This window comes from Diachasma alloeum, unplaced genomic scaffold (assembly GCF_001412515.2).
Source record: "Diachasma alloeum isolate Michigan unplaced genomic scaffold, Dall2.0 Dall_scaffold_00401, whole genome shotgun sequence".
Taxonomy (NCBI): domain Eukaryota; kingdom Metazoa; phylum Arthropoda; class Insecta; order Hymenoptera; family Braconidae; genus Diachasma; species Diachasma alloeum.
The window spans coordinates 95,602-111,450 of NW_021680540.1; the positions used below are offsets into that span (position 1 = coordinate 95,602).

The 15,849-nt window shown below is 39.0% G+C and overlaps 1 pseudogene; it reads right to left on the bottom strand.

Moving 5' to 3' along the window:
* Positions 1–8,090: 8,090 nt before the first annotated feature.
* LOC107041999 lies at positions 8,091–14,593 on the bottom strand (annotated as a pseudogene).
* Positions 14,594–15,849: the final 1,256 nt, after the last annotated feature.

Here is a 15,849-nt window from a genome sequence, read left to right on the forward strand (position 1 = left end):
TAAATTTAAGAAGGTATAGGAACAAATCACAAGACAAAGGTTCGTATCCCACTTCTGACACGAAGTGTTAATTCTTCTCAATAAATGACATGACACCAAAATTTTATGGAGTGGCTTATAAGAACAAAACGAATAGATCTTTTTATGACAGAAAGTTGAGAACAAATGAAGTTGGAATCTAAAGACGAAAGTATTCAGGCTTCTTCTTGGACGATATTTCAGAAAATTTCCTTGTCATTTTCCCACTCGCCCCTTCTGTTCGATCACCCATGTGATCCCTCCATTTGTTTCATTTGTGGGGTAACACCTACTCATTGGTTCCACTTGACCCTTGTCATAAATTCATCCGTCTCTTGCCTTGGATTCTTATAATCTTCCCATTAGTTTCTTCCATCTCACCCTTATGATCACTCCCATCTCCCATCTCACCCTTGTCTCTTCCATTTGATATCGACCCTTTGGCATCAATTCACTGGTATGTGTCTGTCAACGTAGTAATAATTTACAATTTGTCGATTGATTCAGTTGAACACTGATCAACGGTAACAAAATATGTGTTTTTCAATTTTGCCTGGATTACACGAGTTTTCCTCGGAAAACTGAGATAAATTAGTTCTAACGGGAATGATGCAATACCTTACTCTATTCGTATTACACGGAGAAAAATATTCAGTCAAAATTACGGAATAATTCACATAATCTGCAATGGGGAATTGTTTTCCAGAAATTTTTATAGGAATGGATGAAATCTGAAACGTTGAGTGAATTCTCAGATTCATCACGAAACAAAGTACGAAATTATCACGTAATTTTTCCCGAAGAAGTTAAATCTTACAGAAACTTCCCGACTTATTATGCTTCCAAAATAAAAAATCCTTGAACGTTCAACATTTTTTATAAAGCTGATGAGTTAGTTCTATGTTCCGTTCCATAAAATTTTTCAATCGTTACGGAAAAATTACGATATGACTTGTTGCCCCCATAGCAGATGGACCCGTCTTCTTATCAGACGGGTGTTTAATTTTTACGGAACAAATCGTAGAATTTACGTGGCGATTCGTACAATTCAGTTCCGACTCACACTTTTTATTGAATTTTACTTCGCTCGCGGATAGCATTTCGAAACGTAATTGTTACGTTTTTTCTGGTAATTTTCATTGAATTTTTCTCTCGGTGTAGAAGAACAATTCGAATACCCTTGTTTTAGGACCGTCGTTGTGAGATACGATGTTGTTCGATCATTCATTCATCTTTTCGTTTCGTGATTGCTAAGGGGAAAATCCTATTACGCAATCATTGCTCATTTAAATGACGTTGAGTGGAAACTGCAATCATTGACCCTCAATTATTCCATCGAAAGGGCAGCATAAACGAGTCTAGATCTAAGAATCATTGATAAAATTCAAGATCGAGGAATCAAAATAAAATTTAAAGAATAACTGTGGACAACGTGTCCACAGTTATCTCCTAAAGTGTGACGTCTGTAAATACCACATTTATGGAGGAACTTCATTGTAAATTTTTTCTTGATGGTATGTCCTTTAGTTCTGAGGATCAACATTTTCGTTGTTTCGTCCACATCAATTTTACAGAAAGAGATGTGCTCACCAGGTTGAAAATCGATAATACTGGCGAGAATGACGGAGGTGACGATCAAGCTGGAGAAAAAATATGGGATGGAGACGATGAAATCAGTGAACCAAGTTTTAAAAATGACGAGAAATCAGAAGACTTACCTATGCTGAAATTACGCAAGTGATGTAAAGCATTGAAATTTACTGAAAAACGGGAACTTGATTTGAAGCGATTCTACAATATTTCTGTTAGAAATCCGTTCAATTCCTACCGGACATATGCACTGGGTCGAGTAGTATCTATAGCATGATATCAGTTGGATTGAAAATGAAAAAAGCTCTCTCCACGCTTACCTTTAATTATAAACGTCTCAAGCAATTACATCTTGAGGAGAAAGAATGGAATTTATTGGTATTATTGAAGAAATATTTACTAATTTTTTCACAGTTGTCGAACTTATCATGTGGAAATCAGTTCGCCATGCTGCCTTTAGTTATTGTCGGTGTCAGTTTTCTTTATTGTTATTTGACATCGCTTCGACTCGGTTGAGTATATTGTGATAATGATCAAGACTTTAACCCCTCACGTACGGTGTCCATATGACGCTTCGTTATTCACTGAACGATATCTTAAAAACAGTCGAACGAAAAATATTGAAATAAAATGCATTGGTTGTATTGAACTTTGAAATAAACTCCTAGAGAATTTTCTAATTTTTGTAACCAATTTCAATGTTTGCCGACAATTGGTTGCCGAGATCTTGGAACATGCTAAATTAATTTATAATAAAGAAATTATTCAACAAAACGAAATTTCACTTCTGCCATTCGATAGAAGGATCATTGAAGTATTTTCATTAAAAATTTCAAAATTTTTGGGGGAAAATTTGTCGATAAACGAGATGATTCAATACGATTGATTCGGTTGGATGTAAAATTTTCATCGACTTTTGTTCACAGAAAAAAATATAAATGCATTGAAAAAAAATAAATAAAATAGCTCACTGCAGAGAAAATTTCATTGACTTTCCAAATATCTTTTCCAAATATCAATGTGTCTTAGAATTCGAGAAAAAGTTTTTTTACTGGTGAAGGAAAGGGTCGATACCATGCATTGACCCCGGCCGATAGGACAAGTTTATGGATCGATGCATGGTATCGACACCGTACGTGAGGGGTTAAAATGGTTAGATCTCATCATTCTACCCGACCAGAATTTAAACTCGAAACCTTGCGTACGTGAGGCAACACAGAGACAAAAAGTGGATTAGCTATAGAAACTAGCTTCTAGATTTTGGAAACTCCTGTTCTTAAGCTTTATCCTCGGTGGGATCATAAAAATTAACCAATTTGCGGATTGTTTTTAAGAACTAATATTTTCTAAAACCAATACTGAATTTTTCTTAATTTTAGAAAATTTTCAGTTTGAACTAAAAAATTGCGGCCGATGTATTTAAAGGGCGTAAGTGCCCCATACATAGGGGGGGTGCCTAAATATCGGGAATCACAGATGTAAGGAGGGAAGATTTTGCAAAGAGGGGAGGGGGGAAAGTTGTAAATTGAGAATTCACAACCAAAAAAATTGCGTCGGCGAGTTTTTCAAAAATATCTCTGAAACTAAGGGAGATACCGTGAGGATGCCAGTTCTCGGACGGTATTCAGATCTCGGACGCAGAGCCCTCTTACGATTGAATTTCAAATTAATTGCATATCCATAGTGTTCGATGGCCATTTTCTGTTATTCCCTCCAAAAGTAGAATAAATTCTCCCCAAATCGCAATATTTATTAATATTTCACTAAGTGTACAGAATTATTACACTTATATTTATTCGAGGGTTCACACAGTAGGGGGGTCTGTGGAGTGTTATGTAGTATGCGGACGGTGAAATCCCTCTGTGCTTCTTAAGCATCTAACAACAAAATGTAAGTGAAAAATTGTTTATAATCGGTTTTCATGAGTTGAAGGTTAATTTTTGAATAAAAATAGATGTGGACAATTTAAAAAAATAAATATTAGGTTGTCCAGAGTAAACGTGCGTGCGCATAAAAAATCATAGTGGTTAGGTTTTTACAATTGAGCGAATGACCTCCCAGTATTCACATAGTCATTGTATCTACTATACATCACACGTATCAACATTCAGCTATGGCCAGCAGTACAATATCTACAATTAAAAGTTCGATCACCGATTACGAGCAACGTGCTATTTTAAAATATTTATTCTTACACACAAAACGCAAGCGAAGCCCACCGTGAACTAACCAAAAAGCTAGGCAAAAGCGCCTTCAGTAAACGTACGGTGCAATCTTGGTTCCAACGGTTCAATGAAGGGAACTATGATATTGAAGAACATCGAGGTGGCGATCACACTTCTCACAGCGTATTGCAAGAACGGATCGCCGCAATTGAAAAGGCATTTGAGGAAACTCGAGCGTGGTCCCTAACCTCTTTGTCGGCTCACATAGGGATTCCTAAGGCAACCCTTCATGTAATAATCACTCAACAAATGGAAATGAAGAAGGTTAATGCCCAAGTGTGTGCCGTATGAACTTACTCCAGGTCAAGTGGAAACACGAGCAGTATATTCAGCTCAAAATATCCAGTATGACAATCAGCAAAAAAGTCGTCTAGAACACACGGTAGCAATTGATGAGCAATTTATCAGTCTTCATCGACCACCTGAAAGAGATCAAATGAAACAATGGATAAAACCTGGGGAAAGGCCGAGTTCGGTTGCAACACAGAATAGATACGGACGCAAGTATATGTTAGTACTTGCGATAGACATCAATGGTATTTATTATTATGAAATATTGGAGCCAAATGAAAAAATGGATTCTAGTAGATATCTTGAATTTCTCACAAACTTATAGACTCACTGGCATAAAAATAGAAAACATCAAGTGTGGCTACTTGATGACAATGAAAAATGTCATCGTGGTTAGAATGTACGCCAGTGGATCGCCTCCAAAAATATTCAACGATGGCTTCAGCCACCTTATTCTCCCGACTTAAGCCCTTGTGATGATGGTTGCTTCCATTTATTGAAGAGAGCTATTGGCTGTGTGGCACATCCTAATCTGGATTCACTCAAAACAGTTTTGGATTCCGAGATAAAACAAGGGAACACAAGTGGCAAATATCAAGCAGTAAAAAAATTAATTGAGCGTTGGCAACAGGTTGTTAATGTAGAGGGTGAATATTTGTAAATATTATCCAAATTTGATTAAATTCTGTCAACTTTTCTATTACTTGTTGTTTTTTTTTCATGCGCACGTTTGCTCTGGACGACCNTTAAAAAAATAAATAAATTATTGGAGAAATTGAGGGGCCGAGATCTGAATCCACCAAAGGCGAGGTGGGTTCAGTTCTCGGACGTGTTTATCCATGTGCTTAACCTCAATCGCACGCATGAAGAAATTTGACAGAAAAACTTAGCACTTTCTCTGAGAAACTCTATTGCATTTCTAGTGGAATTCTATGAGAATTCTCTTGGAATTCCATTAGAATTCTATTGGAAATTTCTATTCGTTTTTTGGACCATTTATATAGAATTTCATCTAATTTTACCGTTTCATTTGTCCAAGAGATATTCGGTTTGAAAAGAGTAAATAGATTTTGAGATGTTTAATGAAATTCATAGGTGTAGATATTAGAATTTTTTTCTGCTAAATTTTTATTCGTTTTTGTTGCTAAAATTGCTGAAAAAAAAATCTCAGAGAAAGCGCTAAATTTTTTCATTAAATTTATTCATACAGGCGTTCATCCCTATCAGTGCTCTTATTCTCATGGAGACATTCTTCTCACGTTTTTGAAAAAAAATAATGATTCCCAAGAAAATAACAAACAAAAATCATCCATTCTTCGAATCTTTCAGGCCTGCGACGCTTTTGCGACCTAGAAAATCAAAAGCACCAGAGTATACTCCTGAGCAGTTAGAAAGTGCTCTGACGGCGATCAGAACAGGAAGATCTTTGGGATCAGTCAGCAAAGAATATAATATCCCCGTCAACTTTATACGACAAGGCAAATGGCAAGACAAAAGCTGGGATCAACAGACCTGGCTCTGAGTGTATTGTGGGAGAATTTTATGAGAAGAAACTGGTAGAATGGATTTGTTATATGGCTGATAGGGGGTTTGCCGTCACTAAGGATCAATTGCAGAATTCCGTTCACAAACTGATGAAATCTCTTGGCTCAATTACTCTTAATTCATAATAATAATGGTTATTCATGGTTATCATTTAGTGTGTAATAAGTTTATGGCTATTGGAATGAGAATAGATCTGTCAAAAATATTTTTTACAATTTGTCCAAGTTAAACACTTTCAAAATTTTCAAAATTTCTAAAATATTCAAAATATTCAAAAAATTTTAAATTTCAAATTTTTTTCAATTTTCAAAATTTTTAAAATTTCGAAAATCTTCAAAATTTTCAAGATTTTCAAAAATTTTAAAACTCCTTGGAAATTGTGTAAATTTTCGAAATTTTCTAACGGACAAATTCGAAAAAAAATGAGAATCCCACCCCACTTTTTCAATAAAAATTCGCTATCTCCCTTAGTTCCGAAGATATTTCCGAAAAACCCCAACGATAACCCACCCTTTCATAAAAACCCCTCTTTACAAGCCCTCCCCCCCTGGATATCACTATCTCACTTTTTGCAAAATTCCCCCTCAAAAATTAAATAATTTTTCTAGATTTTATTCATTAATTTTAAACGATCTTTTTCTAAAACTTAGAAATAAGTTTCTAGCTTTTAGAAACCTGAAAGTTAGAAACCGCGGTTTCTAAAATTTAGAAACTTTTTCCTTAACGACCTTACCCACTGCGCCAGGCCGTCGGGCCCATTGTTTATGTTGTGATTGGCAATCTTGAAGAGTTGTGTGCCCGCTTTGACAATAAACCTGATCGTTGAAAAATGGATGCATCAGTTTTATTGGCATTTCAAGAAGGTCGAGATAAACTACTCAGACACTACAGAGTGGCTAATTGGATCTATTGGATATGGCAAATTTGATGACATGTCAGAACTGAATATATAGAAGTAGAAGAATTGCAATCTGAGAAAAATGAATCACCTTTGGAGGGCTCTAGGGATGAATATCACAGGAGATTAGATGTTCTTTATGGTCCGCGGTCATTCAAAAAATCAACGTGGAGTGTTAAAGTGAATAACTACTTACAGAGTGACAGACTACTGACGAGCGGATAGAAACATTAACATTCTGCAGTGGTAAAAGAAGCACAAAGATCATTATCCTTGCTTGGTTGTTATGACTAGGGATCTATTGTGTATTCCAGCGTCTAGTACACCGTTTGATAGATTGTTTTCAAGGGCTTGACAAATCGTAACAAAGCAGAGGAATCGATTACCAGACAAAAATATTAAATCCTTGGTATGATTGAGTTCGTGGTTCCAATGTGACACGGCTTTATCTATTAGGGATAAGTTGAGAGGGAGTTTGAAAGAAACCAATTAAAATCAATGTTATAAAATTCAAAGAATTCCTTCCAATAATCTTTATTGATGGAATTACTGAAATATTATTTATTGTTTATATCATTTATTTTTTTTGTATTCATTTAGAATTTAGTATGTTAGTGTTCCAAATAATATTTCAACTAGCTTTGCATAAAACAGATCTTTACATTGAATCTTAATTACCACTACAAAATTCACAATTAAAACAATTGAAATCAATTTTCGTAACTCTTCTATGTAAAATGAATTTGAAGAAAAATGTAGGTATGCGGAAGGCGCCCATTTTATTATGAACAAATATTTCCGTTGAATTAATAATATTCCGCATTTCTTTCTTTTATGTTAATAGGATCTCCCCCCGTCTCTCGTCTCGTTTCTCTCGTCCTCTTGGCCGACTCATCTTGTTTCTTTCATCACCTTGAGTTCGGTTGTGAGGTGAAACTGCTCATGTACATTATTCTTTCAATCTACTTGTTTACTACAATTGATGAAATGTGACTATTAAGTTTATTGTACAACTATACATTAATGAATTGGAAAAATGCTCTGGAAAATTATATAAAATATATTTCCAGCATTGACGAAGGAAATTGACTAATTCAGTAGTGAAATAGTCCATCGAAAATTTCAGCGGAGACACAACGACAAGACTATTTTACTCATCTAGGCACCACTCGATCAAAAATTCCTCCCCTAACCCCGCGATCTATAACATTAGTTATCTTATTCTACATCCATCATACAATACTGAAATATTCATATCACGTATTTTTCTATCAGATTTTGTGAAAACACAAGTAAAAATTTTTATCGAGTTCGGAAATCAATATAAAAAATTCTGAGCTGTTGAATCACTTGAGCACATTGTAATAAAGTTACTGAAATATAACAGTTTAACGCTTATTTTTACATTGACTATAAAAATTACACCTCCAGCACCATTGTAGTAATTCTGTACATGCGAGATAATTCTGATGTGACTTGGTAAAATGTAAGAAAACTTAAATTTTTCACATTTTCCTCTAGAGTCAGAACCTGGTGCTTTTAGTGTTTTGCTCATAGGGCTTTTCATATGCATTCTCAGCAACTCTGAACAGCTGATCATGCATAGACCTACCGGTCTCTCTGACGAGAGAAGTAAACATTCCCCGTTTATTCTGCAGCAAAATATACGGATGATCATATTCCACCAAGCGCCCCTCATTCATGACAAGAACCTTATGACTATCCATGATAGTATTCAACCGATGAGCAACCGTCAGCACTGTACAAGCCGCAAACTTAGTCCTAATAGGTCTCTGGATAAGCGAATCAGTATGTGGATCGACATTAGCAGTCGCCTCATCCAACATAAGTCTTTTATTGTTCCTTAGAATGGCTCTAGGAAGACAAAGCAATTGTTTCTGACCCGCACTATAATTAGTCCCCCTGTCGAAAACCCTGCTCTCCAAGCCGTGAACTGCAGTGGCAGCCACATCCATCAACTCCACCTCCTCCAGAACAGTCCAAAGTGACTCATCACTGAATTCATTAAAAGGATCCAAATTCTTCCTCAACGTTCCGGAGAACAGAACTGGGTCCTGCGGGATAATCGATATATTCTTCCTGAGATCCTCCAAACATATACTTCCAGTATCCACTCCATCAATCTCAATGACTCAACCTTAGCCAACCTGAACAGGGCGGATATCAGAGAAGATTTCCCTGCTCCGGTCCGTCCGACAATCCCCACTTTCTCTTTCGATTTGATCACCAGATCCAGGCCCTTTAATACTGGCGGCTCCTCATTAACATACTTCATGTAGACATATTTAAAGCTGATGGTCCCCTCACTAGGCCAATTCTTCGGCACCGGAACTGATAGCTTCTCTATCTTAGTAACAACTGGTTTCGTCAGCTTCTGCTCCCTACCAATTAAAGTCCCATCACACAGGTTGTCCTCAGAAGGTAACAACGTATACTCCAGAACTCGCTCCACCGACATCATCTGGTTAGCAACCTCAGCTGACTGACGCATCCCCCACTGAATCATTCCCGTCATCGACATAATGGTTGTTATAGCCAAACCAACCTGTGATCCTGAATACCCATCAAGAAGCAACAATGAGAACATCACAATCGTAGTGAAGATAAAACAGAAGATGTCCAGGCAGAATGCAAAGGCTATGCTGATAACGATGAACATGTACCAAGCCGAGGTGTGGCTATCCTGAAACCTGTCGAACTCCACCTTCAATATGTCTTGCACATTGTACGCTCGGATTGTTGACAATCCATGCAGGGATGCATTCAGATGGGTGAAGACTGGAGATCGTAGTATCCCTTCTAATCTCTTGATATTCTTGTTGGTCTTGAGATACACTTTACGGATCCAATGGAATATCAGCGATATGACAGCGAGGGGAGCTATGAACATCGGGTTGATAATGGATACTACGATGAGTGCCCCGAACATCGTCATGATGATTTGGCCGGCATCGAGTATAGCTTTTGGTAATAGCTCATCGATAGCTCCCATATCCTTAGAGAACCTATTCAGGATTCTCTCACTGGGGTTAATATTGAAGAACCGGATTCCGGTTCTGATAAGGGCACCAAACGCTCTATCATGCAACTTCTGCGATGCACTCATGGCCAATCCATAAAACAAGAAGGATCTGGTTACTCCGATTATGAAGATCGAGAAAACGACCGCCGTATAGATGTAGACGTATGGATAAGCTGGGGATATCGGGTATTCAGAGTCAGTAAAATTTCCGGTCACATTCCACATATCTTTCTCGAACTGATGACGACGTTTTTCTTCAAAGTCCACCATCTTCGGAATGAAGAGATCATTGAGGGTGACTGCACACTGAGCCAGGAGAAAGAAAACTCCCACCGTGAGAATGAAGCAATAGTTTCCCCCGGCCCTGAGATACTTTCTGTAAATTGAACCCTTGATGATCCCCGTGAACGTCCCCTCAATGACATTTTCAGCCTCTAAATTATCGCCCTCATCTTCGGCGTTGGTATTTCCTCCGGAAACGTTTGTGGCTCGACTCCTGGTAGAGGTTGTGGACACCTGTCGAAGCATATCTGGTCTTTCGTATAAAGAGTCATCACCAATTTCCGGAGATGAGTCTGAGGTCAAGAGACTAGCGTACAATGGTCTGTCAGCGATGAGTTCCACGTAATTATTGAATCTAATCAGCTTCCCGTGTTCCAAGAGAAGGATCGCGTCTGCCCCTTTGATGAACTGCAACTGATGAGTCACTAGGATTCTCGTCTTGCCAGCTAGGTATATCTGAATACACTCCTCGAAAAGATGTTTCCCAACGTGAGTGTCAACTGCACTCAGAGGATCATCAAAGATGTAGATGGCTGCTTGACGATAGACAGATCTGGCAAGGTTTCTCCTGCCCTCCTGAGAGGGAGCTTCCTCGTTCCCCGATAACGGTCTGATCCCCTTGAGGAAACTGCTTAAAGTCACGTACTAAGGCACAAGCCTTGACAACCCTCTGGTATCTGTGACGATCGTGAGGCTGTCCAAAAAGTATGTTCTCTCGGACTGTAGAACCGAACACCCAGGCCTCTTGACTCGCGTAGCTTATCTGGCCTTTGATGTCAACACAACCTCTATAACTATGGACATTTCCCCCAAAATTGCTGATACGAGGGAAGACTTGCCGGACCCTAGGACTCCAATCATAATATAGAGTTTTCCTTTCTCAATATCTGCGTTTATGCCTTGCAGGATGTTCTCGGGAGGTTCAGGCACCCACTTGGTGTTCAAATTCTTGACGGAGACAGCAATGTGAACCAGCTTTGACCCATGCTCTTGGCTGGCAGCGTAATTCGTGATGTTTTTTATCAGATCACCAACCGGAAAATCTCGGCTCTTATGGATGATCTCGTCGTCGATGAAAGGCGGGTTTGACTTTGACGGATTGAACGAATCGCCTGCGTCCGGAGAAACTGTTCGATTTTCTAGGACTTGAAATTCGTCGTACATTAGGAAATGCTGGAGATGATGCACGGCAACTATGTACTCGGCAATCTCAGCAACGCCGCGGACAAACATGGCGGACATCGTGTAGGACAGAGTACCGAAGTACGAAGAAAAGACGAAGACTTTTTCGGCTGTTAAGGGTAGGCCGAAGAACAACATTCCTGTGAAGGTGCAGTAGACCGCCATTCGGGTTGTGAAGAGGTTGAATGTCATATACATACCTCGAATCCATGAGCTGTTGCGGACCACTCGAAGTTCGAGTCGTCTAGCTAGCTCGATCATCGTACAGAATGACTTCTCCCAAGCGTACATTTTTATCACTTAGACGCCAGAAATTATCTCATCCATCAAGCGCACTCGTTCGTCGATTTTTATAGCTGTTTGGAGGCGGAAGATTGAAGAAAGTTTTCCAGTGTAGGATTGGATCGGAACGACTATGAACACTGCGGCGATGCCAAGGATCCCCGCGTAACCAGCCTCGACGTAAAGGAAATAGCCGATGATGATGGCAGACAGCGGCGCAGACCACATGTAGTGGATGAGGACTGAGACGACGTCGAATTGGTTCACGTCATTGGCTACGAGGTTTACAATCTTCCCAGAGGCTCTTTCTCCAAGGGCTATTAAACTTAGGCGTAAGGATTTTCGATAGACTAATGAACACGCAGCTATGCGGATCTTTCCGCCAATGTGGTAGCCTCCGAAGAGGCACTGGTTTAATGATATTGCGTTTAGGGCGGCAGCGACGCATATTCCGGCAGCGAACATCAGGGCTATGTCGAAGGCTTGGGTTGAATCGTCGGTGCGGAAGTACCGGAGAAGACCTCCTAGAAGCATTGGGGTACCCAGGCTGTAAAGAATCATTGTAGGGGACTGGTGAGCAATTGTTCTAGAAGTAAAAGTCATGTTTAGCCCTGTCGGTCTGTAATAGTATATTTCAGGACGAGTGCCACAGAGTTTGTTACTCGCGTGGTGTTGGCGTCCGAGTCGAAGGCGAGGACTGGCCAACCATGCGAGTAAAAAAAACTTCACGGCACTAGCCATGAACGGTATTTTCCCGTAGTGATTTTCAGTTTTACGAGTTTGGGAAAGGGCCAATACCAATCCCCAGACGAGGAAAAGTAAAAGTCAGTACGGAAAATAACTATCCCATGCAAGATTTATCGATATATGCAACACGGTCAAACATCGATCCAACATCGGGTTCCGATTGAAAGCTAAATATCGGTCTAAATATATGCACGCCGAGCATCGGGGCCGCAATTAATCCTAGTCCAGTCACCATACGTGACCCTGCGACATTGGTCACCTTCGCGGGGATTCGCTGCCGTGTCACTTAGGCTCCAGCGTTGCCGAATTCACTGTACACTACCCGGACGCGTTTAGCGAGTGCTCGTCACCGTCGTGTAATAGGCAATTTCATTCAACATGCGAGAAAATAATGCATCGGTCGAAAATATTTAGTTCTTTTTATGAATTTCGGAAATTATGTTGTTCTAACAACTACTATAATTTTTCGGATACTGCAATTGGAAAAGTCATTTTATTTTATTTTTTTGGTTAGCCAGGCAACGGCAACCATATAGTGATGACTGCCGATGGGGTTATGTGTGGGTAGTGATGTCACGAATGCAAAATTCATGGGTAGTCTTGTCGCATAGTGCAGTTGCACAGATTTAAGTTGGTAAGTCTGTAACACGGTAGTTCTGTGCGGTGGCAGTTGTATGTGGTTTGGCTTGTCAAAAGGTGCAGTTATAGGGGGATAAGTCATAACTGGATTGACTCGCTCTCTGATAAGCTTATTTCTCGACAGGAATTTAAATTTCTGAAATTATTGGGTAATGATGTCCTCTCGGTAGAATTGTAAAAATTCACATTGTTGGGTTGGAATGTCACTTGGTGGACACGTAAAAGGTGCAGTTGTACAGGTAGACGTCTATTGAATAGGGCTAATCGTCGGTGGGCCTGTGAAAGGTGCAGTTGTAAAATTGATTATTTCCAAATCTATGAAGAATAACTTTATCAGATAAACAAAATTGGAAGCAGGAATACTGTAGCTTCAATTAGACACCGGTTTCATAACTTTGCATTCATTAGAAATAATCATATTCGAGTCGTATTGAGAACACACTACGCTTGGTAACAGAAGGGCTCCGTCCGTGAGGAGTTAATGGTATGAGGTAACATTTCGTGGTTGGGCAGATCATCGTCCGAAGCCCACCGCGGATTATCGGACATATCAGAGGCGATTTCGGCCCGATGTTTGGCCGTTTCGTCACCTCATGAGTATACATAACTCATCTTGAATGAACTCAAAGAACTCACCTTGCATGAGTGTAAAGAATTATAGAAAATTAAGGAAACCTTCGAGTTTCGGTGGGAAATAACTCTATGAATAATCAGAGGATATAATTCGATAGTTTATAGTCCGATTTCTCATGAGGAATAAAAATTTCTATTACAGAATCTAACAAAACTGGATTTTTATAAATCAACCCTATTCAAAAACTCCAAGCATTGATACAATTAATATGATATTCTATTATAGGAGAACCGTATGGAATATATCATTATTACAGAATCCATCTTAATCGTAATATCATCAACTCACCGCAAAAAAGATTCATTGAAAATGTGGAGAAGACCAAGCATGAAATATTCCCTCAAAAAACACCAAAATATTGCCTTCAGAAAGCTCGGGCTCTTACTGCGTCTGTTGCATCTGTCTAGCTCTTTGATCCATTCCCTGCATGAACAACAGTCCTTAATTATCAATCATCAATTTCGTTTTAAAAGAATGAATATTTACTACCTCTCTAATCTATCCCCAAGTACATCCAACCTATCCGATGGCACTGGATCAAAAAGATCCGAGGGCTCTAATACTTTGTTGTAGCCAGTTTTGAAGAATTTCAAGGTCCATCTAAAGGAAAAATATCCCACCATTCCCAAAATTTGATCTTGTGATGGCATATTAATGATCACTTTTGAATTTTTAGCTATTTTTACCAGGATTCTAGTAATATATGCAATTACTTCAGTACAATTCTTTCGATTTTTAGAAAGTTGAGGATATTTTTGTAAAGTTCTGATTCAAAATAATGCAATTTACATTAAGCTTATGGCATTTGGTATTCGAATTTTGGTAAAATATATTGAAACTCTGGTGTATTTACGTGCGAAGAATTTGATGGAAAATTCTATGGGATGTTTAGTTACAGTTCTATAATTTTTTTGCTTATTGTAACTAGAAGTTTGTTTCATAAAAACACTTAATAGAGCAAATCTAACAGATTTAGATTTTCCTAAACAATCTATTCTATTGAGATATTGCCGATACAACAATCTCAATTAAATAAGCCGTATATGTCATAAATAACGAATAGAGTTTTCAATAGAATTCCAGCAGAATTTTTCCGGTTTTTCTATTTTAATATTGGAACAATTTTATCTGACATTAACTCACGTCCAAAATAAAACGGCAAAGATATTTGCCTTATTCTTCGGATTCTCATGAACTAATTGTTTACTAGCATCCATCTCAATCACTACCTCACTAAACCAAACAGATTGGATTAACAGACTCAAGCAGAACGATAATTCCAATTACCCCGCCACTCAACACAATCTATGTATGTTATCACGCATGAGGCAAAAGAATATGTGAACACTTCCATTGGATTCATCTGCTATTATCGCAGTTATGACATATAAGTGTGATGCGGCTAAGATTCAAATCACATCATATTTCTGGGGATCACCGTCACTGCAGGTGTGCCCTGAAGAAGAAAAATCGCATGATTTGTTTGAATTATCAAGTCAGATGTAATTTTCGTATTGTGCAGTTTAGAATATGCATTGCGTAACAGCTGACGCTTATCAAGGATCTGATAAGAGTCTTACTGTGTCACTCCTTTGGATTCAACAATTGCAATTATGATTCGTGTTACTATTTGTCATTGGAATAATTATTTTTGGGAATTAAAATAATTAATTATTGAAATCTTTGGCTTCCGGATGGATGCCAAAAGTTGACCAAGATACCAAGAATGGATATAACATCCAACAAATTCGGAAGGTCAAGCAGAAGCTACAGAGCAAGCTCTCATCTCCGGAAGAGGAGACTAATCCTGAGGAAAACCAGGAAAGACCAAAAGTGGCCCTCCTCCTCTATCTGAGAGGCACAACAGACCGCATAAGTAGAGTACTTGGCAAACATAACATTCGAACGATCTTCCAGCCTCCAAAGAAGATCGGACAGATACTGCCAAGTGCAAAGGATCCAAGACCACCTCTGAGCACACCAGGAGTGTACGAGATCCCCTGCTCATGCGGGAAAGTGTACATTGGAGAAACCAGGAGGAAGATCAGTACACGGATCAAGGAACACCAGCGGTGCTCCAAATACGATCACTTAGAACAGTCTGCCCTGGCTGAACACTGGATGGACACTGGACATACTATCCAGTACGACCAAGCCAGAATGTTGGCCAAATCTCAAGGGTATTTCGAAAGGAAATACCGAGAAGGTTTGGAGATCCATAAAAACCCTAACAACCTCAACAGGGACAGAGAATATCAAGTGAACCCCATTTGGAAAACCGTCCTCCCGGTTTTTTAATTGACCAGCTGATCAATTAAAAATATATGATTGACTGACCCCCCCCCCCCCTTCCCCCTTCCCCCACCACCACAAGGGAAGGCATATAAGGACTACCCCTAGACATCGGAGCTCAGAATCGGAGCTCATAGCCCTGAAGATGCAGACTGCAATGTTTGCGAAACGTCGGCGCAAC